At 51.5% G+C, this 25862-nt stretch overlaps 1 protein-coding gene across 1 annotated transcript in view; it reads left to right on the plus strand.

The window, feature by feature from the left end:
- Positions 1-25862, plus strand: part of NUP133 (nucleoporin 133) — a 1231428-nt gene that overhangs the window by 1179809 nt on the left and 25757 nt on the right. The window lies entirely within an intron of this gene.

Genomic DNA, 25862 nt, shown 5'->3' on the forward strand with positions numbered 1-25862 from the left:
GCTGCTACTGGTCGCAGAGCCAGGTCTTGAGGAGCCTCCTGAAAGTGAGCAGGTCCTGCGTCTGCCGCAGGTGGGTGGGGAGGGTGTTCCAAGTCTTAGCGGCGAGGAAGGAAAAGGATCTGCCGCCGGAGGTTATTCGTTGGATGCGCGGGACGGCGGCGAGGGCGAGGTTGGTGGAGCGGAACTGGCGGGCGGGGGTGTAGAAGTTGAGTTTGTTGTTCAGGTAGGCTGGTCCGGTGTTGTGGAGTGCTTTGTGTGCGTGGGTGAGGAGCTTGAAGGTGATACTCTTGTTGACAGGTAGCCAGTGCAGGTCTCTCAGGTGGGGGGTGATGTGGCTGCGACGAGGGATGTTGAGGATCAGGCGCGCGGAGGAGTTTTGGATGCTTTGCAGTCGCCGTAGGTGTTTGGCAGGGATTCCTGCGTAGAGTGCGTTGCCGTAGTCCAGCCTGCTGCTGACGAGGGCTTGGGTCACAGTTCTTCTGGTTTCGGTCGGGATCCACTTGTAGATCCTGCGAAGCATGCAGAGGGTGTTGTAGCCGGAGGAGGAGACAGCGTTGACCTGCTTCGACAAGGAGAGGGTGGAGTCAAGGATGAATCCTAGGTTGCGTGCGTTGTCTGAGGGTGTCGGCGCTGTTCCTAGTGTGGTCGGCCACCAGGTGCCGTCCCAGGCAGAGGTGGTCTGGCCGAGGATGAGGACTCCTGTCTTGTCCGAGTTCTGTTTCAGGCGGCTGCTTCTCATCCACTCGGCGACGGCCTTCATTCCCTCGTGGAGGTTGGTTTTGGGGGTGTGAGGGTCCTTGGTGAGGGAGAGGATGATCTGGGTGTCGTCGGCGTAGGAGATGATGTTCAGGTCATGCTGGCGGGTCACTTGTGCAAGGGGGGCCATGTAGACTTTGAACAGGGTCGGGCTGAGGGATGAGCCCTGGGGTACGCCGCAGATGAGGTCTGTGGCTTCGGATCGGAAGGGTAGGAGCGGACTCTCTGGGTTCTGCCGGAGAGGAAGGACGTGGTCCAGTCCAGGGCTTTCTTTTGGATTCCGGCTTCTTGGAGGCGAGTTCGTAGTGTGCGGTGGCAGACCGTGTCGAATGCGGCTGACAGGTCCAGGAGGAGGAGGGCTGAAGTTTCGCCAATGTCTAGCTGGTGCCTTATGTCGTCTGTGGCAGCGATGAGGGCTGTCTCGGTGCTGTGGTTTCGTCTGAATCCGGATTGGGATGTCTCCAGGATGTTGTTGTCCTCGAGGTGGCGGGTCAGCTGCATTTTGACGATTTTCTCAATGACCTTCGCCGGGAAGGGGAGCAGTGAGATGTTCCTGAAGTTCTTGAGGTCCTTGGGGTCCACCTATGGCTTCTTGAGGGCGTTTATTTTGACGTGCTTCCAGCTTTCCGGGAACGTCGCTGTGTTGAAGGAGGTGTTGATGATATTCCTTAGCTGGGGTACGATGGTTGCGTCTGCTTTGTTGAAAACATGGTGAGGGCAGGGGTCTGACGGAGATCCTGAGTGGATGGAGTTCATGATCTTGCATGTCTCGTCGTCGTTGGTGTGGAACCAGGAGGTCAGCTGGTTGGTGCAGGTGGTGTTTGGGGTGGGGTCTGTCGTGGTTGGGGCGGACGGGGTGTTGAAACTGTCGTGGATGTCGGCGATCTTGCGATGGAAGAAGGTGGCAAGTGCGCCGCACAGATCTTGCGAGGGCGGGATGTCGGTGTTGGCGATGGGGTTGGGGAGAACCTTCACTAAAAAGCTCTTTGCTGTTGTGAGCGTTGTTTTCCAGGCGGGTTTTGAAGGAGGATCTCTTGGCTGTTCTGATGAGCTGGTGATGTCTGCGAATGGCGTCCTTGAGTGCTGCATGGCTGTCTGGTGTGCGGTCGTGGGTCCATTTCTTCTCCAGCTTCCGGCATGTGTGTTTGGAGGTCTGAAGTTCCTGCGGTGAACCAGGCGGTTTTCTTTCTGGGGTGGTTGATGGAAGGTTTCTTTAGCGGGGCGAGAGTGTTGGCGCAGTCTTCGATCCAATGTCTGAGGTTGCGGGCGGCGGTGTCTGGGTCGGTGGGTGGGTTCTGGGCGAGGGTGGAGGTCAGTTGGTCCTCGGTGATTTTGCCCCAGCAGCGACGGGGGAGTTGTAGGGTGCGGTTGGTTTCCTGAAGGTGAAGTGGATGCAGCGGTGGTCGGTCCAGTGGAGTTCGTTGGTGTTGTTGAAGGCGACGTGGGTGCTTGTGGAGAAGACAGGGTCGAGCATGTGGCCAGCGACGTGGGTGGGTTCGGTGACGAGTTGTCGGAGGCCGAGTTTGTCGATCAGGGTGTCGGAGTTGGCATCGTTGTTGTTCTCGAGGTGGAAGTTCAGGTCCCCGAGGAGGATGTAGTCTGCGGAGGCGAGTGCGTGGGTGCTGGCGAGGTCGGCGATGGAGTTGCTGAACAGGGTCCGGGAGGTCTGTAGACGAGAGTTCCTCAGAGGGTGGTGTTGGGCTTGGTGTGGATCTGGAAGTGGAGGAGTTTGGCGGAGTTGAGGGAGTCGTCTGCGAGGGGGTGGACTTGTGGACGATGGCTATTCCTCCTCCGATTCAGTTTAAAATAATACCTCACTGGCATGGGTGGGTCAAGTACCCGCGACAGGCAAGGGCCCAAAACTTATTGAGGAGACATCAAATTAATGCATCACAAAACAACCTGATTTTGCAAGGGGTGTCACCTGGGTTTTTGGCCCGGGCTCGGCGGCCATCTTGGGAAACTACCAAACCCACACATTTCTGAAAACTAGACACGCGGGGGAGTCCAGCGAGGTATGGCGTGCGTGGGTCCTCCCAACGTTTTCCTACCCAGAACCCCTGCAAACCTCAAATTTAGCTGAAAAAATAACTTTTTACTCAAATTTCTGTCTGGGAAAGTTACGATATCTACTTGGATCCACAATTTTCCTAACACTGAGCGTTTCCCCAGGTCTCCCGATAAAAAATGATACCTCACTCGCGTGGGTGTGTCAAGTACCCGCGACAGGCAAGGGCCCAAAACTTATTGAGGAGACATCAAAATAACCTATCACAAAACAACCTGGTTTTGCAAGGGGGGTCACCAGGGTTTTTGGCCCCGGGCTCGGCAGCCATCTTGGGAAACTGTCCATACATTTCATAAAACTAGACACCCGGGGGAGTCCATTGACATATGCCTTGCGTGGATCCCCCAACGTTTCCCTACCCAGAATGCCCTGCAAATTTCAAATTTAGCTGAAAAAAACTTATTTTCCACATATTTGAGGCTGTTATCCCCGTGCCGGCACACATGTCCTGCCCCACAGCGTTCCTCTTAGTCTCCCGAGTAAAATGATACCTCACTTGTGGGGGTGGGGCAAGGGCCTGTGACTGGGAAGATCCCAAAACATAGGGATTTAGGGTATAGCACCGACAATTCTTAGCGCTACATTTACTCGGGACACTAAGGAGAATGCTGTGGGGTAGGACATTTGTGCTGGCACGGTGATTCCACCCAAAAAATATGTGGAACATTTGTTTTTTTCAGTTAAATTTGAAGTTTGCAGGGCATTCTGGGTAAGGAAACGTTGTGGGATCCATTCAAGACATACCTCATTGGACTCCCCAGGGTTTCTAGTTTTTAGAAATGTGTGGGTTTGGTAGGTTTCCCTAGATGGCGGCGATCTCGAGGTAAAAAAAACAGGTGCCCCCCTCCCAAACCAGGTAGCTTTGTTAGAAGGAAACTAGAATGTAAACTGCTAGAAAGGGCCTGGCGTAAAATGTATACTGATACAGCTAAGGTTAAATATAAACTATCTATAACAAGTTATAAACAAAGCCTATCTGAAGCTAAAAGACCGTTTTTCTCCAAACAGATAGCATTAGCCAAGTCCAACTCTAAGGAACTTTTTAATACTATTAAAAAACTGACCTTACCCTCCAGTCCCAAGAGTCATAGTAACCACTCATTTTGCAATGAAATCCCTGCTTTTTTCAAACAGAAAGTTGAAGCGATATTCTCCTCATTCACTGAGGTTAATGAAAATACACAGGCAAGCAATATTATTAGTGGACTGGAAGGCAGAGATCCATTAAGATCTCTGGATCAATTTACACCATTGGAGATTACCGAATTAATTAAGGTTTTGACACAAATTCGATCAGGAGCCCCTAGTGATCCTTGCCCTGCTTGGGTCATCAAACAAATACCAGAGGTTATAGGAATGGCCCTGATTCTTGTGTTTAATAGTATTTTTGCCTCCGGGATTTTTCCTAAGATCTGGAAAGTAGCATCCGTCCTCCCGCTCTTGAAAAAGCAGAATTCAGACCCTTAAGAATCTAATAATTATAGGCCTATTTCACGGCTCCCTCTCCCTGCTAAAATCCTGGAAAAGGTGATGAACACCCAACTCAGTGCTTTTCTTCATTCTAACAACTCTCTGGACCCCTCACAATATGGGTTCAGGACTGATCACAGCACTGAGCTGGCTCTGTTGAAATCTACGGAGGAAATCAGAGAAGCCATAGATGGAGGAGGAAGTGCCGTTTTGATCCTGCTAGACCGGTCGGCGGCCTTCGACACGGTCCATCATAACATTTTGATGGACCGGTTGTCTGGGATCGGTGTGGCAGGACTTGCATGGAAACTCATACAGTCCTTTTTAGCAGACAGGTCCCAAACAGTGGATCTGGATGGCAATTCATCTAAGCCATTCATACTCCTGTGCGGGGTGCCACAGGGCTCTTATTTGAGCCACACGCTCTTTAATATATATGTGGCATCTCTAGCGGGAGTTATTAGATCCTTTGGCTTCCAGCTCACCTCCTATGCCGACGACACACAAATTGTGTTGTCCATAAGCAAGGGAGGTGAAAAAGAGAATGGGGACCACTTTCATGAGTGTATGAGTGCCATATCCCGTTGGATGTCCTCCAATTGTTTGAAACTCAACTCTAATAAAACTGAGGTGTTAAAGTTTGGGAACAATCCCTTGGTGTGGACACCAAAATGGTGGCCAGAAGAACTGGGGCCCTGTCCCACACCAACCAAGAAGGCTAAAAACCTGGGGGTAGTTGTGGATGATAGGCTTATCATGGGGGACCAGATTAGCCTGGTGACCTCAGCCTGTTTTGTGATTCTTAGAATCATAAGGAAAATAAAGTTCTTTTTGACAGAGAACAGCTTGAAGACAGTGGTCATGGCTCTGATAACATCACAGCTGGACTACTGTAATGGCCTATACCTGAATCTGCAAAAATGTCAGATGTGCAGACTTCAGTTAGTCCAGAACGCAGCAGCCAGGCTGCTGTCTGGTATCCCCAAATTTGCCTCTGTTAAAGGCGAGCTCAGGAAGCCACATTGGCTTCCTATAAAACAAAGATCTCGCTTTAAAGCGCTTTGTATAGTCTTTAAGGCTATCAAAGGTATTGGTCCAGAATTCCTCAGGCAGAAGTTCCAATGGTATGTGCCCAGGAGGACACTGAGATCTACCAGTGCCAAATTAACACAAATTCCCAGGATAAAAAAACTCAATTGGGGAGGCAGGAGCTTTATGCACTGTGCCTCAAGAGCCTGGAACGAGATTCCATTAGCTCTTAAAAACACTCCTAATCTCCTTATGTTTCGGAAGAGCTTGAAGACGTGGCTTTTTTCACACTGATATCTCAGCTAGCTTCAGGAGGCCAATGCTCAGCGCCAGGACACCCAAGGGTAATTGCGCGCTCTATAAGTGTTAATAACATAACATAACAAGTAATTTTGAAGTCTACACAGTATGATTTGGGCCATTTCCTGTTGCAGCCACTATGCCTACCCACACATGTGAGGTATCATTTATATAGGGAGACCTCCGGGATCACTCGGTGATAGGAAATTTGTCTCCGCCCGGTGATCCTACAACTTTCTCACACAGAAATGTGAGAAAAAATGTATTTTTTCAACAAAATGTGACGATTGCAGGGGATTCTTGGTTGGGAAATTTTGGGGAGCCCACTCAAGCCATACCTTTCTGAACTCCCCTGGGTGTCTAGTTTTCAGAAATGTGTGGGTTTGATAGGTTTCCCTAGATGGCCTTCGAGCCCGGGGCCAAAAACTCATGGGACCCCCTTGCAAAACCAGGTTGTTTTGTGATAGGTAATTTTGATGTCGCCTCAATTGGTTTTGGGCCCTTGCCTGTCACAGGTACGTGACCCACCCGCGCAAGTGAGGTACCATTTTTATTGGAAGACCTGGGGGAACGCTGGGTGGTAGTAAATTTGTGGATCCACGCAGATTCCAGAACTTTCCCACACAGAAAGTTGAGAAAAAGGGATTTTTTTCTGCTAAATTTGAGGTTTGCAGAGGATTCTGGGTAAGGAAACATTGGGGGACCCACGCAAGCCATACCTCGCTGGACTCCCCCGGGTGTCTAGTTTTCAGAAATGTGTGGGTTTGGTAGATTTCGCAAGATGGCCGCCGAGCCCGAGGCCAAAAACACAGGTGACCTCCTTGCAAATCCAGGTTGTTTTGTGATGGGTCATTTTGATGTCTCCTCAATATGTTTTGGGCCCTTGCTCGTCGCGGGTACTTGGGGCACCCACATGAGTGAGGTACCATTTTTATCGGGAGACCTGGGGGATTTACGTACATTCCAGAACTTTCCACCACAGAAATGTTAGGAAAATGTGGTTGTTTTTTTTTTTTTTACAAAATTTGAGGCTTGCAAGGGATTCTGGATAACAAAACTTGGTGAGAGCCACCCCATCCTGGATTCTCCTGGGGGTCTAGTTTTAAAAAATTTGTAGGTTTGCTAGGTTTCCCTAGGTGCCAGCAGAGCTAGGGTTCAAAATCTATAGCTAGGCACTTTGCAAAAAAGGGTCAGTTTTCACTGTGAAAGTGTGGTGTGGCCGCGTTGCATTTTGGGCAGTTTCGTGTAGCGGGCACTAGGCCTACCAACACAAGTGGGGTACCATTTTTCTCGGAAGGCTTTGGGGAATGCAAGGTGAGTGTAATTTTGTGGATCCATGCAGATTCCAGAATTTTCCACCACAGAAATGAGATGAAAATGTGTTTGTTTTTTTTACAAATTCTGAGGTTTGCAAGGGATTCTGGGTTACAGAACCTGGTGAGAGCCAGACAAGTCACCCCAGCCTGGATTCCCCTGGGTGTCTAGTTTTCAAAAATGTATAGGTTTGCTACGTTTCCCTAGGTGCCTGCAGAGCTGGGCTTCAAAATCTACAGCTAGGCACTTAGCAAAAAAGGCTCAGTTTTCACTGTGAAAATGTGGTGTCCATGTTGAGTTTGGAGCAATTTCCTGTCGCTGGCACTAGGCCTACCCACACAAGTGAGGTACCATTTTTATCGGGAGGCTTTGGAGAATGCCGGGTGGGTGGAAGTTTGTGGTGCCACCGAGGTTCCAGAACTTTCCATCACATAAATTTGAGAAAAATGTGGGGGGTTTTGTTACAAAGGTTGAGGTTTGCAAGGAATTCTGGGTAACAGAGCCGGGTGGGCGCCAGACAAGTCACCCCATCCTGGGTGTCTAGTTTTCAAAAATGTATATGTTTGCTAGGTTTCCCTAGGTTCTAGCAGAGCTAGGGTTAAAAATCTACAGCTAGGCACTTTGCAAAAAAAGGGACAGTTTTCACTGTGAAAATGTGGTGTCTCCACATTGCGTTTTGGGCTAATTCCTGTCACGGGCACTAGGCCGACCTACCCAGGTACCATTTTTCTCAGAAAACTTTGGGGAATGCGTGGTGGGTGGAATTTTGTGGATCCATGTAGATCTCAGAACTTTCCATCACAGGAATGTGAGGAAAATGTGTTGTTTTTTTTTACACATTTTAAGGTTTGCAAGGGATTCTGGGTAACAGAACCTAGTGAGAGCCATACAAGTCACCCCATCCTGGATTCCCTTCAGTGTCTAGTTTTCAAAAATATGTAGGTTTGCTGTGTTTCCCTAGCTGTCGGCTGCACTAGGGCCCAAAATTCACAGATAGGCACTTTCAGAAAAAAAGTAAATGCCTATTGAGATTTGTGTCTCCCTGGGGAGGGGGTAAATCAGGGGCTATTGCCCCGATATGCCCCCGAGGGAGGCAGAAAGACTGTTGCTATTCTTTTAGGGGGCTGGGGCATAGGGATGCCCATTCTGGTCAGCCCCCACCCCTGCGTATAAAAAAGGCAGCATAATTGCTGGCGCATCGTGGGCTTTCTGCCCCCCCCGCCTCCCCCCCCCGGGGCAGAAAGACTGTGGCATCTTTTTTGGGGTGGGTGGGGGCATTGGCATTCCCATTCTTGGCAGCCCCCACCCCGAACTTTGAAAGACAAGAAATCTCTGGTGCAGATATTGTGCTATTGCCCCATATGCCTCCCATGAGGGGCAGAACGACTAGCATTTTTTGGGGTGGTGGTTGCATTGACATGCCCATTCTGGGCAGCCCCCACCCCTACCTATATACAAAAAAAATCCCTGGTTCTTTATGGGCTTTCTCCTCCACCCCCTCTCCCCCCCACCCCTACCTCCCCATGTGGGGCAGATCAGGGGCTATTGCCCCCATCTGCCACCTGGGGGAGGCTGAAAGTCCTTTGTTTTCTTTGGGGGTAGGGTGGGGGCATTTGCATGCCCATTATGGGCAGCCCCCACCCCGGGCCTATAAAAAAATATTCCCTTGCATCTAGGGTGCTTTCTGTCCCCCCAGGGGGCAGATTGGGGGCTGGTGTCTAGTGGGCTTTCTGCCTCCCTTGAGGGGGGGGGGGCAGATTGGGTCTACTGATATCATCTCTCCCCCAGGGGGGGGGCAGGAAGACTGTGCCCAGCCTTCGTTTTGTCAGCCCTCCTCCATCAATTCCACTGGTTCGCTCTCAATTCCAGCTGCGCGAGCTCCAAGCGGAGGCCGATACCCTGTTAAGAAAAAGGGCGATAGAAGATGTCCCTTTGTCTCAAAGGGGAACGTGTCTTTACTCACGGTTCTTCCTGGTGCGCAAGAAGGACAAGAACGAGTTCAGGCCCATTCTGGATTTGCGACAAGCAAACAAATGGATTCGCAGGGAGAAATTTTGCATGCTGTCTTTGCACCAGCTTTATCCTCAGCTACAAAGAGGAGACTGGCTTTGCGCAATAGATCTACAGGATGCGTACTTCCATGTGCCCATTGCACGGAAACCCCGGAAGTTCCTGCGCTTTCTAGTCTGTACCAATCACTATCAGTACACCGTACTACCGTTTGGACTGAAGTCTGCACCCAGGACTTTTTCAAAGTGCATGGCGGTGGTGGTAGCGCACCTGAGAAAGAACAAGGTGTTTGTCTACCCGTACCTGGACGACTGGTTGATCAAAGCCTCCACCTTCCAGGAAGCGCAATTGCACTTCAACAGGACGGCCGTTCTGTTGAACCAACTGGGGTTGCACATAAACATGCCCAAGTCTGTTCCGACTCCTGTCCAGTGCCTACAGTACTTGGGAGCCGCCATCGATACTCTTTCAGCAAGTGTGTCTCCTTCGGAGGAGCGACGCTTATCGATCTTTCGGAAGACTCAGGCTCTCATAGCTGTTCCATCTACGACAGTGAGGACGGTGTCTTCTCTACTGGGGTCGATGGCCTCTTGCATCTTCCTCACGCCACATGCACGCCTCCACATGAGGCCGCTGGAGGATCAGTGGGACCAGAAGCGGAGGAGCTGGAGCGACAGGATCCGGCTGTTCCTTCACACTCAACAGTCCCTGAGATGGTGGTGCTCAGCAGAGAATCTCCTCAAAGGGGTTCCATTCCACAAGGACATTCCCATTGAGACTGTCGTCACCGATGCTTCTCTCCACGGCTGGGGAGCGCATTCAGACCATCTACAGATCCAGGGAACGTGGTCCCCGGCGGAATCCACATATCACATCAATTTTCTGGAACTCAGAGCTGTTCACTTGGCACTGAAGGCCTTTCATCCGTCCTTCTAGACCAACTCCTTGCTTGTACAGACGGGCAATACGACCACAATGTATTACCTCAACAAGCAGGGGGGCTCGAGATCGCGCACACTGTCACAAGAAGCGCAGGCGATCTGGCACTGGCTGCTAGCCAGAGGACTGACGATAACGGCTGCCCATCCGCCAGGTGTGTAGAATGCTCAGGTGGACGCACTCAGCATGCTGGTTCAAGAAAACCACATGTGGGTTCTAAACGACGAAGTGCTAGGAAACATCTTCGACAGGTGGGGCACTCCAGACGTAGATCTGTTCGCCACCGCAGAAAACGCCGAGACTTCACCTCCAGGTATTACCTACCGGGGACTGTGGGGAACGCGCTATGGATCAGCTGGTCGAACAGCTTTCTGTACGCTTTTCCACCCATTCCCCTGATTCCGGCGGTACTCATCAAGCTGTCTCAGTCCAGAGCACTGATGATCCTCATTGCTCCGGAGTGGCCCCAACAGTGGTGGTTCACGGACCTGCTTCACAGGTCTCTCCTACCCCACCTGCGGCTGCCGTGTCGGCCGGACCTTCTCAAGAAGTTCGGGGGGCAGATGGTGCACCCCAACCTCTCATCGTTGAGTTTGGCGGCATGGTTCCTTAGAGAGAGCAATATGGACACCTGAATCTGCCTGACGATTGCATGAATATACTCAAGGAGGCTAAGCGACCTTCCACTAGGACTTCCAATGCCTACAAGTGGAAGAGGTTCTGCATCTGGTGCACTTCCGAAAACTATGATCCGACGACCTGCAAGGAAGATGTCATTCTTCCATACCTTTTGCATTTGGCTCAGTCTGGCCTTAATTTTCATTCTATTAAGGTTCACCTGGCACCCAGAGGAAGTTGAGGAGGACTGGGAGGGGTCACGTAACTCTTTAGCTGACCAGCTTGAGCCTAAGCAGGACTGGAGAGAGGAACTGGGGGATGCCAGTGGTCTTGACACTTCACCCGACCTTAGCATGTTGTCTCCTCCTACCGTGGCTACGGAGGAGGGTGCGTCATACGCTGTGGTATTGCATAGGGTGGCCGCGGCTCTTAACCCCGAGCTTCCTACGGTGGTGGTCAGGACTAACCTCGTGACTGATGTGCTTCAACCGGCACAAGCTCTTCAGAGCCACTGCTTCCATTTAATGAGGCCATCACTGACGTCCTTTTGGGCACGTGGTCCAGGCCCAACACGGGTGCTCCAGTCGACAGGGTGATCGGCCGGCTCCGGGCGACCCCACTTTACTCTCCCAACACCCCACCCCAGAGAGCTTGGTGGTCCAAGACTCCACCTCCAAAAGCGCCTTCCCTACCGCTCCACCGGAAAGGGAATCCAAAAAGCTGGACCATCTTGTCAAGAATTTTTTTTCTTTTGCCAGCTTAAGACTGCTGTCTGTAAACACTGCATGTCTCTTTGGCCGTTATTCGCACTCCGTGTGAGATATGGTGGCGCATGTGCTGCCTCAGTGTCCGGAGGAGGCCCGGACAGTGCTCTCCCAGGCTGTCGCCTCCGGGAGAGAGGCAGCTAAGTTTACGATCCGTTGTGGGCTGGACACCGCCGACTTTCTAGGCAGGACCATTTCAACGTCCGTAACGCTTCGATGCTACGCCTGGATGAGGTCCACTGGCTTCTCACAGGATATCCAGAACACCTTGATGGACATGCCCTTTGATGGCCGTCGCCTTCTTGGCGACAAAGCAGACAACGCCCTAGAGCCCTTCAAGGACTCACGGGATACGGCTAAGTCTTTGTGCCTCTCCTCCCATCCAGTGCAGTCTGCTTTTTGCCCCTTTCGTGGCTACAGAAGGGGTGCCCCGCTACGTCCCACCCAGGCCACAGGCCGTAGCAACTTACCCAACCTTCTTGTGGCCAGGGACTTTGTAACAACCGGCGAGGTTCCGGGGGCCAGCGGGCAGGCCAGTCCACCTACCCCCCCCCCCCCCCCCCCCTCTGCAGCAGCCTCCAAACCCTCCTAGTCTGACCTTTCAGGCCCATCAAACACAAGTGGGCGGTAGGATTCACCATCACCTCCCCCACTGGTGCACCATCATTTCGGACAGGTAAGTTTTGCAAATAGTCTGAAGGAGCTACTCCCTCCCCCTCAAGACTACCCCTCCAACCATGCCACCGCAGTACCACCGCATGTCGGAGGATCATCTGGCCCTTCTCCAGCAGGAAGTTACGTCTCTCTCGGCCAAGAGAGCCATCGAGCGTGTTTCTTGTCCCAGAAGTAGGTTGTGGTTGTTACTCCCACTACATTCTGGTTCCCAAGAAGGACAAGGGCATGTGTCCTATTTTGGACCTCAGGGATGTTAATCGCTTCCTCCGGAAGGAGTTAAAAATGTTGACGCTTGCTCAGGTCTGGTCTGCCCTCGACCCGCAAGACGGGATGGTAGCGTTAGACTTGCAGGATGCTTATTTTCACATTCCCGTCCTGCCGGCCCACAGGCGTTACCTGTGGTTCCAGTAGGCCATAAGCACTTTCAGTTCACCATGCTCCCCTTTGACTTTACCAGCGCCCCTCGGGTGTTCACGAAAGTGATGGGGGTGGTCGCAGATCAGGGGTTTCAGTCTTCTCCTATCTCGACGACTCGTTGTCGTCTCCCACCTCCAGACTACGGCTGACCTCCTGCATATGCTGGGGTTCTCCATCAATGTGCCGAAGTCGCACCTTATTCCCTCTCAGAAGCTTCTCTTCATTGGAGCGGTTCTGGACACAGCACAGTTTCAGATCTATCCTCCCCAACAGCGAGTCCGGGATATTCAGGCTATGATTCCGATCTTTCAGCCCTTATCCCTGACCCTGAGGCTGCTGGGCCTTATGGCCTCTTGTACCCTGCTGATTGATCATGCCAGGTGACATATGTGGGCTCTGCATGGGACCTGAAGTTCCAGTGGGTGCAGCATCAGGGGAATCTGTCCGATTGCGTTCCGATCTCGGAGGGCACTGCTCGACAACTGCAGTGGTGACTCACGAACCAGGATTGGGTCCATGGCATATCCCTCTCCCTTCCCCAACCGACCACACTGTGGTGACAGATGCCTCCTTTCTGGGATGGGGCGGCCATATGGGAGAGGCAGAGATCAGAAGCCTCTGGCGGAGTCCAGGCTTCACATCAACCTTCTGGAGCTCCAGGCGATTCGTCTTGCACTGAATGCATTCCTTCCCTCTGTCAGGGGAAGTGTAGTGCAGGTATTCACGGACAACACCACCGCCATGCGGTATTGCAACAAACAGGGCGGGGTGGGGTCGTGGACCCTATGTCAGGAGGCCCTCCGCCTCTGGACATGGCTGGAACATCAAGGCATTTCCTTGGTGGTTCAACACCTGGCAGGTTCTCTTAACCCCAGGGCGGACAAACTCAGGCGCCGGTGCATGATGGATCACGAATGGCGTCTGAACTCGGTGGTAGTGCAAGGTCTCTTTCAACAGTGGGGAGATCCTTGGTTAGATCTATTCGCCACCAACGCGAACGTGCAATGTCAGCAATTCTGCACATTGGAATTCGCAAGGCAGCACTCGCTAGGCGCCGCTTTTCGTTGCGAGTGGAGTTGCGGTCTGTTGTACGCCTTTCTGCCTATACCACTTCTGCCCAGAGTGCTGAAGAAGATCAGGCGCGACCGGGCCCAAGTCATTCTTGTGGCTCCGGATTGGGCACGAAGAGTCTGGCATCCCGAGCTGCTCAACATGGCCATCGATCCTCCAATCAGACTGCCTCTTCGGGAGGAACTTCCGTCGCAGCAGCGTGGGACGGTCATCCACCCGAACCTGTCCAGTCTCCACCTCCTTGCGTGGAGATTGAGCGGCGGCAGTTGACGTCTTTTGACTGGTCTCCCGAAGTTTGTGACGTAATTTTGGCAGCCAGGCGTCCCTCCACAAAGACGGGATACGCCTCTAGGTGGAATAAATTTGTGACAAGGTGCACAGCAAAGGCTGTGGATCTACTTTCTGCCCTCTATCTGAGGTACTCTTGTTACTTCTCTCTTGGGCCCAGCAGGGCTCTGCTCTGGGCACTATCAAGGGCTACCTTTCTGCCATCTCTGCCTTCTTTCGGCTGCCAGACCAGCCTTCTCTTTTCAAGTCCCTGGTAGTTAAGCGTTTCTTGTAAGGCTTAACACATCTTTTTCCTCCAATTCCATTCCTTATGCCTCAGTGGGACTTGAACCTTGGGCTAACTTATTTAATGTGCGCTCCCTATGAGCCGCCTCATAATTGCCCTTTATGTCTCTTAACTCTTAAGACTGCTTTCCTGGTAGCCATCACTTCTGCTATAAGGGTGAGTGAGCTCCAGGCTCTTTCCCCTAAACCTCCTTTCTTGTCTGTTCATCCGAACAAGGTGGTTCTCCGGACCCGTCCATCCTTTCTTCCTAAGGTGATCACTGCCTTTCACATCGGGCAGACCATTACTTTGCCAACCTTCTTTCCGCCTCCGCATCCTTCAAAGGAAGAAGAGAGGCTCCACCATCTGGACCCAATACATGCGCTCTCCTTCTATCTGGATCTCACAAAACAGTTCTGAGTGGATGATCAACTTTTTGTTGGCTACGTGAGTGCAAAGAAAGGTTGGGCCGTACACACATGCATCATTTCTCGATGGGTCGTGTTGTGTATTAAGGCTTGTTACTCTCTGGCTAAAAAGGAGCCTCCTTTCGGGCTACACGCTCACTCCACCAGGGCGACGGCAGCCACTACTGCCTTGGGAAGAGGAGTGCCTCTGAATGACATCTGTCAGGCGGCAACGTGGGCATCGCTGCTCACGTTCACCAAACATTACTGCCTGGACAATCAAAGAGGAGGGACGGCTTCTTTGGCCGTTCTGTTCTCCAGGATTTTCTGGTGTGATCTTGGTTCGCAGACCCAGCACCGGGGTTGGTATTGCTGGGGTATCTATTCTAAGGTAGGAACTCTATAACTAACGTGTTTCTTTCAGATGCACAAGTTACTTACCTTCGGTAGCGATATATATGTAAGAAACATTAGTTTGTTATAGATTCCTTACCGGCTCATCCATCCTCCCATTCTGCTAACTGATTTCTAGGGTTTAGGATATAGGGCCCTAGTTTTGTGCACCAATGGTCAGTGTCTTGCATGGCTCCACGTTTCTGCCGCTGAAAGTCGTGTACAGAACTGACATCAACGCGCGAGGGCCGCGTCTAATTAGCTGCCGCAACATCATCACGGCGACCACGACGAAGAACTCTGAGCCGACCGACACCACCTTCCGGCGAACAAAGGTACTGCTGATGAAAAATCTTTCCGGATCCAGTCTGACGCCTGGGGTAATTCTAAGGTAAGGAATCTATAACTAACTAATGTTTCTTACAGATATATTGTTACTGAAGGTAAGTAACTTTTACTTTGCAGCTTGTTCTGCAAATGTTTCAAGTTGTGTTTCTTTAAAAAATAGTTTTTTGTACTGTTATGACTTGTGGTACGTCACCCGAAGCATACAATTAGGCCTGGGCAGAAAACTACGCTACGCTCGCGTAGTTTGTGCAACTACACGCTACGCGAATTGCACGTAGCACAGTGCAAAAACGCGTAGCGTAGTTGGCATTTTTTGCTTGTACGCGGTCCTCAACGTCAAATTGACGACCGCGGGCCAGCAAAATGACATCCCGACAAGACTTTTTCCTCATTTGCGATCAGCAGCATCAAGTTGCCGATCGCGTGCGTGGAAAATAAACCTACCAGCGAGATTCTCAATGCGGGGAGGTCAGGTTTCTCATTGCGAATGGTCGCGTATGCTCTGGACCGCTCGCGATGAGAAACTACCTGTCCGCGTTGAGAAAGCTGCCACTCGAGTAAAAATCTACTTCAGCGGCGGAAAACAGCTTGCACTGTGCAAGACGCCGTTTGCAATGATTGCACAGTGCGAACAAGCATCCAGCACTGTGCAATCATTGCGAACAGCATTTCCCTACCGCACTACGCAGTTAGCGTAGTGCTACGCGATGCTCGCAAAGTGCACTTCGCGTAGCTATGCTTAGCGCTACTATGTGAACTACGCCCAGGGTTACATACAATGCACCAAACAAAGACTTCAGCTTATGTTGTGTTTTTTCCTTTTGGGACAGCATAAGTAATTGTAAAAATGTAAACTAGAAAAGTGGCTGTACTGGTAGAGAAAAATGTATGTTCCAAAATATTAAATATTAAGTGTCTCACTGTGAGCTTGCATTCGGGGAGGTGGGTGGGCGCAGGTAAATCCACAGCACTACAAGCTGTAATCTGATTTTTACAGGTAAGTGATGTTTTCTATTGGCAGCATGTGCAGTTCACATGCTGTGCATAGACTGTGGAGTACAAAAGGGGGTGGTGATGGACGGAGCATCTGAATCAATCAAACACTAACACCCAGTCAAAAGATCTGGGTTTAATCCATCACCGTTCTTTAGCCCACCCTGCCACCCCAGTTCAGACATAGCTATATGCAAATCAGTCTGACCCTGTGCCTCATGGGAACAGTCCAGCCCGAACTGCCAAGCCATGTCTTCCCTGGACCAGAAACAAGCTTCCGAGGACCGGTTTCTGGCATTCCAGCCGTCTTCAGCCCGGCTTGCTTGAATCCAGTGGCAAAGTGAGCAAGGGACTCACGTCTGAGCATACCCTGCCACACTTATGGCAGCAAAATGCAGTACAAAAGGGGGTGGTGATGGACGGAGCATCTGAATCAATCAAACACTCACACCTAGTCAAAAGATCTGGGTTTAATCCATCACCGTTCTTTAGCCCACTCTGCCACCCCAGTTCAGACATAGCTATATGCAAATCAGTCTGACCCTGTGCCTCATGGGAACAGTCCAGCCCGAACTGCCAAGCCATGTCTTCCCTGGACCAGAAACAAGCTTCAGAGGACCAGTTTCTGCCATTCCAGCCGTCTTCAGCCCGGCTTGCTTGAATCCAGTGGCAAAGTGAGCAAGGGACATTTGGAATAAAGCTTTTAGTACGGTTTGTCCGATTTAGGCTTCAGGTCAGGCATATAGGTCCTCACTGTAAGGCCTATTGAATCTGTGGATAGTAGATCATGCCACAGGTTTACAGATGTTTGCAAGTGGAATGTTACCTAGGAAAGCCATATTGGCTCTTTTCTGTTAAGTTGAATGTACCTGTGCCCTAGACAAAGAGTGTTGTGTGCATACATTTGGGTTTGACATAACAAACTTGAATGCATCTGATAATCAACCTATCTGATAGAGACATCTAGCCGCAGATTCCTTAACTTAGAATATACCCAGGTGTCAGACTGGATCCGGAGAACTTTCCGCAGCAGCACCTCTGTGCGCCGGGTGCGGCGCCGCACGGCTCCGCACTGACATCGTCCACAGACATGACGTCACTGGAGCCATATAAGCCCCTCCCGGCGCACTGACATCAGTTTTCTTCTTTTCCGCGTCCCAACGCGGATCCTGGAAAACTAGCGGTTCCTTGGCCTGTTTTCGGGCCTTCTCAACGCCTTTGGCATCTCGGAACAGTGTGCGATGCCTTCGGGCTTTAAAGCGTGTAAAACCTGTGCACGCCACATGTCTGTCAGGGACCCGCTAGCCATTTGTATGTGGTGCATGGGAGTGCACCACGAGTCCAAAGAGTGCAACGCCTGTCAGCAGATGAATCCTAAGGGAGCGTAGTATGAAGCTGCTGGCCACATGGCTGTGCGGTCCTGCACCTTCGCGCCGCGGATCTCCCTCTCTGGATTGGGCCCGCTCATGAGGTCGTTCTCGGGGATGTCGTTTGGAGGCAGGTAAGCACAAACATAGGTCGTGGAGGTCGTCCACCCATAAACGTGATGCTGGTGCCCGTTGCTCTCGGTCTTTGCAAGGCACCGGCGCCCAGCAGTCGTCTCTCCCCTACCCACCCTTCCCGGCTGTCGGAGCGAGAAGGACCTAAATGGAGGCCTATTTAAAGGCTCTTCACTCTTTCTTTGGGTCACCCCCTCTCCCTGGTGCACCTTTGGGTCCCACAGAGGAGGAAGGCACTCATGTCGGGTCTTCGCCGGCGGATTCATCCTCGGCGCTGGCTGCTACATCGACTCCGGTTCTGGAGTCGATAAGACGTCGACAGGACAAGGCCCTGAGGACTGTTGCATTTGTCCGTCCAGCAAACCCGTCCAGTCACCGCATAGCCCTGCGTGGCTTCCTGCGCTGACATTGGATGTGACACCGAGTTCAACGCCCTCTTTCCTCCCCACAGGTAGAGGTTGGGTCGCTGTCGGACCGCGCCCAGGCCAAGTCCCCTCTGGAGGTTCTCGACGTCGATACAATGGCCTCTGTTACAGGAGGTTGAAGTCCCTCTGGGCTCCCCGTGCCCAAGGTCTTTTCGGTGCCCCTTGGTGCAGGCACCTAGCGTTCCGTGGCCTTTGGATCAACCTCATGCTCCTCCACTTTCTCTCTAGTGGACGAGTTAGTCTCCAACCGTCTCCTACAGAATGGCGACTGAGGCTAGTGCGGATTTCGCGAGGGCTATTTGCAGGGCTGCAGATATTCTTTTCTTTCAGCCCCCTGTGGTTTCCCTGCCCTCTGATCTTTTACTGGATCTCCTCCACATGGAGCCTGTTGAGGTGGAGCCTTTGCTGCCCCTTGGTGGGTCTTTGTTTGACATCCTGCTTGGTACCTGGGCACAGCCCTCCTCTGGTGACCCTGTTGATCGGGCCATTGCTCACCGGCATCGCCAGGGCCCGGACGATCCTCTCTGCCTGTCCCTTCACCCTAGAGCTCAGGGTCTGGTTGTCCAGGCGGCTTTTGACTTGCAGCCTTCTTCCACTTTACCCTTGTTACCTCCCACTAGGGAATCTCAGTACCTGGAGACATGTGGTCGCCACATTTTTACCTCTGCCAGTGCGGGCATTCGTGCATTGAACATGACTTGCGTGTTCGCACATGCTTCCTTTGCCCTTTGCGACATAGTTGAGCTCCTTCTTCCTTCTCTCCCAGAAGGGCCCCGGGCTGACTTACATCGCCTTCTTCTCGATAGCAGGGGAATAGCACAATTTCCCCTTCGATCAGCCCTTGACTCAACTGGCTCTGTGGGTAGGACCCTGGCCCGGTCGGTTGCTTTGCGCCACCATGCATGGCTGCGTGACAGCCTTTTCCCTTACAATGTTCGGGATGCTCTTCAGGATCTGCCATTCAATGGCGTGGACCTTTTTGACTGTCACGCAGATTCAGCGCTCTACGCCTCATGTCTGGTCTCCCGTGACTTTCTGGCCCTTGCGGCCTACTTTTCTGTCTTTTGGTATCTTTTTCTTGTGCATAGGCGACATTGCCTTGCTAGTTTTGAGCCCTGGATTCATTAACGTAGTACCCAGATGGTCTAGGCGGTTGATCCGCCCTCTTTGACTTTGTTCAGTACAGCCGGTCGGCTGGTTCTGCCTTCTTTTCAGTCCTCTGACTGTGACCTTATCCCAAGAGGAGCCCCCTTGCAGGGGTTAAGACTTACTCTATGTGGGGTATTTGCTGGCTATTATGTAGCTGCCTTTCTGCAGGGAAGGCTTAGTACGCTCCTGTGGAGTCTCTCACAGAGATTCTTCAGTGGCTCAGTGTATGCGACTTACAAGCTTGCGTTGCTATATTGCTCTTTCTGTTAGGGTTGGGGTCGGTTGTCCGTATTACTTCCAAGCGTCGGTAGCGGGTCCCTACCATGAGGTTTATGCCTCGCCTGCCTTTCCCAGGGGCGTTTTTCAGCTTCGCTGTGCTCTTCCTTGTTCTGTTCCGCTCCTGCAGTTCTTCAATGGCTGCCGCCCTGCCATCATCTAGCGCCGAGGCAGAGCAGCTGCGCGACACACTACTTCAGTGTTTGCGCATACTGTGGGCGCACCCTGGTATGTTCGCTGTCATGGGGCACCTCTGTTGTTCTTTCGCTTCTGCGGTGACTGGCCTACCCTCCATTCTTAAGGATGGGTGATGCTTTCTCGTCCTTCTACTCTGTCTGGCCTTCTCTATAGATGATGGCGTCTTCGCCATGTACGTCTATGCTGTATCCTGCTTTGTGCCCTCCTTTCCTGGCACTTCCCATTCAGGAGTTTTTAGATCTCGGCCTGACGTCAGCAGCACATGCGCTGCCTCGTCATACGAGGCTTCTTGGAATCGATACGATTCCAGAAGCCTCGTCCCTGCTCCGCCTTCAGCTTTCATTCGTGCACGTCCTTTGGTGTCACAAATTATGCCAAAGGCAGTGCAATGATTGCACTGAAGGCATGCCAATCCCTCCTTGTTGCCACCCTGTCTCCTTTTAGAAACGCCCACCGGGATTGGATCTGTTACCCGCGGCTTTACTCTATTGACTTTAATTACTGGGGAAGTACTATTTGTTTCCCCTTCCGTCTATCTCAGAGACCGGTTGCTTAAATGTTGCCGTCTACCAATCTCTCGCCCCGTTTTCCCCTTCTTGTGATTCCGCCTATTTTCCTTTCAGTTCCTGTCGCGCTGCAATGTCATCTATCCCCCTTCCCTCCACATCAGTCCCACAAACTGTTATTTTATTAACGTGTAGTATGCTCACTACGAGTGGTGCTCAGTGAAAGAATAGTCCCCATATCCTCCCCTATCCATTAAGCATCCCTGCCCCTCCGTTTGTTGGCCTCGCTGTGCTTGAGCACTACCTTTGTTGGCCTCAGTTGCTTGAGCACTACTCACATCTGGATAGTCTTGATTTAGAGTTTGGAGGGAACTAGACATCCTCCAAGTTCAGGAGGACAGTGTTAATTCGGAGTACAATGATCAGCTGAATTTTCCGGCTATCCATGTGGGGGAGGAAATTCTTCCGGGTGCTTCTACTCCGCATTTAGATTTTCTTTCTGAAACGAAAGGATTTTCAGACCCCTCCAAAGTATATATGAGTCCTTGGGAGTTGTTTTCAGTGCAAACCCCAGCCAAGGCACAGTTGTGCTCAGTGAAACAATAACGCTCCCAACCCCCATGTCCTCTCCCTGATCTATTAAACAGCCCTGCCCCTCCCTTTGTTGGCCTAGCTGTGATTTCACTTTCGCTCTTTTCTTTTAGAGCTGCTGCCCCTCGGAGACAGAGGCGTGGCTTCATCTTCAGAGCCTGTCTCTCTACTACTCTCTACTACTCACTCTACTGCTCACACTCCACTACTCTCTACTACTCACTCTCTACAACTCTATCTCTACTACTCGCTCTCTACTACTCTCTACTACTCACTCTACTACTCACTCTCTACTACTCACTCTCTACTACTCACTCTCTACTACTCACTCTCTACTACTCACTCTCTACTACTCACTCTCTACTATTTACTCCGTACTACTCTCTACTACTCACTCTCTTCTCTACTACTCACTCTCTACTACTCTCTCTACTACTCACTCTCTACTACTCACTATCTACTACTCTCTACTACATACTCTCTATTACACAATCTCTACTACTACTACTACTCTACTCCTCTCTTTCTACTCACTCTCTACTACTCACTCTACTACTCATTCTCTACTACTCACTCTCTACTATCTACTACTCATTCTCTACTGCTCACTCTACTACTCACTCTCTACTACACAATCTCTACTACTACTCTCTACTGCTCTCTACTACTCACTCTACTACTCTCTACTACTCACTCTCTACTATCTACTACTCATTCTCTACTACACACTGTACTACACACTCTCTACTACACACTCTCTACTACTCACTCTCTACTACTCGCTAGTCTACTACTACACACTACCTCTACTCCTCCTTCTACTCGCTCTCTACTACTCACTCTACTACTCACTCTCTACTACTCACTCTCTACTACTCGCTAGTCTACTACTACACACTATCTACTACTCACTCTTACTCTTCTACTCTCTACTACTCACTCTCTTCTACTCGGTCTCTACTACTCGCTAGTCTCTACTACACACTCTCGACTACTCTCTACTACTCACTTTACTACTCTACTCACTCTCTACTACTCACTCTCTATTACTCTCTACTACTCTACTCACTCACTCTCTACCACTCACTCTCTACTACTCACTCTCTACTACTCACTCTCTACTACTCACTCTCTACTACTCACCCTCTACTACTCACCCTCTACTACTCACCCGCTACTACTCTCTACTACTCACTCTACTACTATTTACTACTCTACTTCTCTCTACTACTTTGTACTACTCACTCTCTACTACACATTCTACTCTACTACTCACTCTCTACTACTCACTCTACTCTCTACTACTCACTCTCTACTTCTCTCTACCTCTCTCTACTAGTCTCTACCTACCTCTCTACGCGCACACATATGCACATATAAATATATGTATACATATGCATATATATATATATGCATATATATATATATATATATATATATGTATATATGTATGTGTATATAGACATTCATATATAAACATATATATACATCTGCATATCTATATAAATACAAATATAAATGCATGCATACATATACATATATGCATACATATGCATGTTATCTACATGAAAGTTTGAAAAACACTAATAAAAGCAAAGCTAAAAAGCCACCTAATTACAAACAGAATTGCTTTGACTTAAACGAGGGCCAGACCTATTGCATTTTCAATGCGTGTTTGGCGTATTTCTCTGTTGTTTTCCGTGCAGGTGTTTCCATGTTTCTTCTTTGGGTTCCTGCTGTAACACTCTCAGGGCGTAGTGTTCTCTACATGGATGCTCGCTTTTGGGGTGTGTGCTTAGGCCAATGCGTTGGTCTTGCCTGTTTCCACTTTCGTGACCTGCTCCATCTCATTATCTATCTCGCGGGGAACATTGGTTCCTTCCGAACGGTAAGCTACTGTCGCATGTGGATCTGGACATTGTCGTGTCCAACTATACTTAGACATTACAGTTGGTATTTATGGCGCTTGTTTTATGCACACAACCACTTCCAATGTGCATCTTTCTTAATGTATGTCTGTTCTCTGCTCTTCCCGCAGCGGGGTCGCGCAGGCATCGCTCCTTGATGCGGTGTCTGTGGTCTTAGCCCTGGTCTGCTCATTGGACGAGCTCTTGTGTGTGTCCGGCTTGCCGAAGGGCACATTTTGCCGGTTGCCTACCTGGTGATGCGTTCTTCCCATCTGGGCTGCTCACGCTACTCTACAGGGGGATCTCCCTATTCTGTGTTGGTTCTGCCGTCCACACTGTATGCTTATGAATATCCCTGTTTTCCACATGAATACCAGTCTTACAGTGGTCCTGTTCTGGGTGCTTCTGTTTGTTATCGTCTGCCTTCTCACATGTTTTGTGAAGGATCGACTGCGTACTGGAGTGTATTGCGTTTCTGGTAATGTCGGCACTTTCTGGCCATGCGTCGGCATCCTACCGAAGCTGGTGCAGGTTCAACAGTGTTTTTTCCAATGTTGTGCATACTCGACTGGTATGCATTCACTCTGTCATACTGTTTTGTCCTCTCTCTGGGTCTTGCTTCCTGTCGACACATCAGATCCTGCGGATCCATCGGACCCTCGGGTCAGTTAATCTTCTTTACGAAGCCATGAACTCTGACTTCCGCACTGGCGTTTCGGGCTCTGTGCTTTCCTTCTCTCAACCCGGTCTTCACAGGGGGGGTTTCATGCTGTTCTTTGATGGCTTGTGGTGCCTTTGCCTCCCATTGTTTTCGCTCTTTTCAGAGCTTTGTTGTCTGGTATTGGCTGCGCTGGCATTGTTGTCCCCACCGTGTTTCATCACCTTGTTGACAGCTAAGTTCTTTCTGGAACTTGGTGGGGTTCAGTTGCAGACCCGCCTCCTCTATGAGTATGGCTTTGGTATCTTTTCTGAGTTAAGGAATCTGCGGCCAGATGTCTCTATCAGATGGACGAGTTACTTACCTTCGGTAATGATGTATCTGGTAGAGACACAGTCTAGCCGCAGATTCCTTAACACCCGCCCTTCCTCCCTGTTCTGCAAAGAGCTTTTCAGGTTGGGATTCCCGCATTCGCCTCCCTCCGGGTGGCTGTCTTCCTGCGGGGTGACATCTTTCACTTCACATCTAGACGGGATGCTTCATTCTGTTTTGCTTGCTCTACTCCACCCATTCTCGTAATTGGGTGGTATTCTCATGTGTCATTTGTCCTTTTACATCCCTACACCCTGGGTCATCCAGTGTGAGGGCTGCTCATGTCCCCCCCCTCTCCTCCCCCTTCTGAATCGGCCTTGGGCTCTCTTACCTCCCCTGCAGTCCATTGGTTTGAAGTCTATTGGCTCTGCCTCAGTCTATAAGTCTCTTACAGGGGATATGTCGTCCCTTTCTGGTACTGACTTGTGGTGGATTGTCAATGCTCCTGTGTCCCGGACTTGTTGCACTTCACACTAATATATTATGGTTGGAGACTTTCTGTCGTCTGTCATGATGTTTTTTCACATCTTTTTTTGCCTCCGGGGAAGGTTTAGCCTCCGCTTTTGCGGGGTTGCTTCTCAGAGCAGTGTTCTGCTCTTTCTCTTCACTATTTTTCAGTATACAGTGCCTGGTACTGTGCTTTATGGTGCTCTTTTTTGCCATTCACTTCTTTCCTTTTTCATCTTTTTTCGCACACTGTTCCCATACTCTCACAGGTTTTGCTGGTGGCTTCACGTTATGGCACGGAAAAGTTTCTCAGACTAAAACGGACGTCAGAGCGCCGGGAGGGGCTTATATGGCTCCACTGACGTCACGTCCATGGACGGTGTCAGGGCGGATCCGTGCGGCGCCACCCCTGGCGCGCAGAGGTGCTACTGCGGAAAGTTTTCCAGATCCAGTCTGACGCCTGGGGATATTCTAAGTTAAGGAATCTGCGGCTAGACTGTGTCTCTACCAGATACATCATTACCTAAGTATCTGAAAGAAACAGGTTAGTATTAGATTCCTTACCTTAGAATATCCCCAGGCGTCAGTCTGGATCCGGAAACTTTTGCGTAGCAGTACCCCTGCGCGTCGGTAGGCGTCGTCTGCAGGCGTCCCCTGCGGCTCCGCGTCGTCGGCGTCGTGCGCCGTGATGACGTCGCTGGAGTATATAGACGCCGCCTCCGCGCGCTGACGTCAGTTCTTCTTTTTTCCGCGCCAGTTAGCGCAGATCCGAAGAGCAGTACTCCGGTCTTTTGACCAAGTGTTTGTAAAACTAAATCTTTCTACGGTGCCGGTAGGATGCCTGGATTTAAGAGTTGCGACGAGTGCGACCGCATGATGTCGGTCACCGACCACCATCGACTCTGCCTCCGGTGTCTGGGCGCGGACCACGACGTGGAGTCCTGCGTCGACTGTCGGGCCTTGACTGGAAAAGCTAGGCGGGAGCGGTCCCACAAGCTTCTCGAGCTCCGGGTGTCGGCCCCGCGTCGAGAGCGGTCCCTGTCCGGTCGGAGGTCGAGGGAGCGGTCGAGGGAACGATCGCGGAGCCGCCATGGGCGCTCCGGGAGTCGCCACCATTCCTCCGGTTCGTCAGGTAAGCACAAGAAGTCGGGGCGTCGCCATCGCACCCCCGACTCCCCCCGACGCCCGCGTGATGCGGCCGGGGGCTCGGGTGACCCCACCCCCGCGGCCCCGCGTGGGTCGCCGACGCCGTCTACCCCATACCCGTCGGTCCCTGGGGAAGGCGCGTCACGTGAGGAGATCGAGGCCTTCCTCATTGCTATGAGGGCGAGGTCTCCTCCGGCGGGGCCTACGGCGCCTGCGGGCCCGTCGGTCCCGTCTGGTGGCCCGAGTGGTTCGGGTGCTCCTGCCCCGACGCCGCCGGTGGCTCCGGCCCCGGCGCCGCTGGTTCCCTCTGGTTCGTCGCCGGCTGGTCTCCCGGCCTCTCCGGCGTCGGTTCCTGTGGGCCTACCCGTGGTACCGCCCCCGCGTGGTGCAGCGACTCCGCCGTCGGCTCCGGCCGGCGTCGGGTCCCCGGCACCGACGCCGCGCGGCGCCACCCCCATTTCCTCCCCGACTCCGGACGCGGAGTCGGACCGGCGTCGGCCGACGCCGGATCCGACGCCGATGGGGCCCGTTGACCCCGATGTCTATATCGTCGACCCAGAATA

Source organism: Lissotriton helveticus, chromosome 6 (assembly GCF_964261635.1).
Source record: "Lissotriton helveticus chromosome 6, aLisHel1.1, whole genome shotgun sequence".
Taxonomy (NCBI): domain Eukaryota; kingdom Metazoa; phylum Chordata; class Amphibia; order Caudata; family Salamandridae; genus Lissotriton; species Lissotriton helveticus.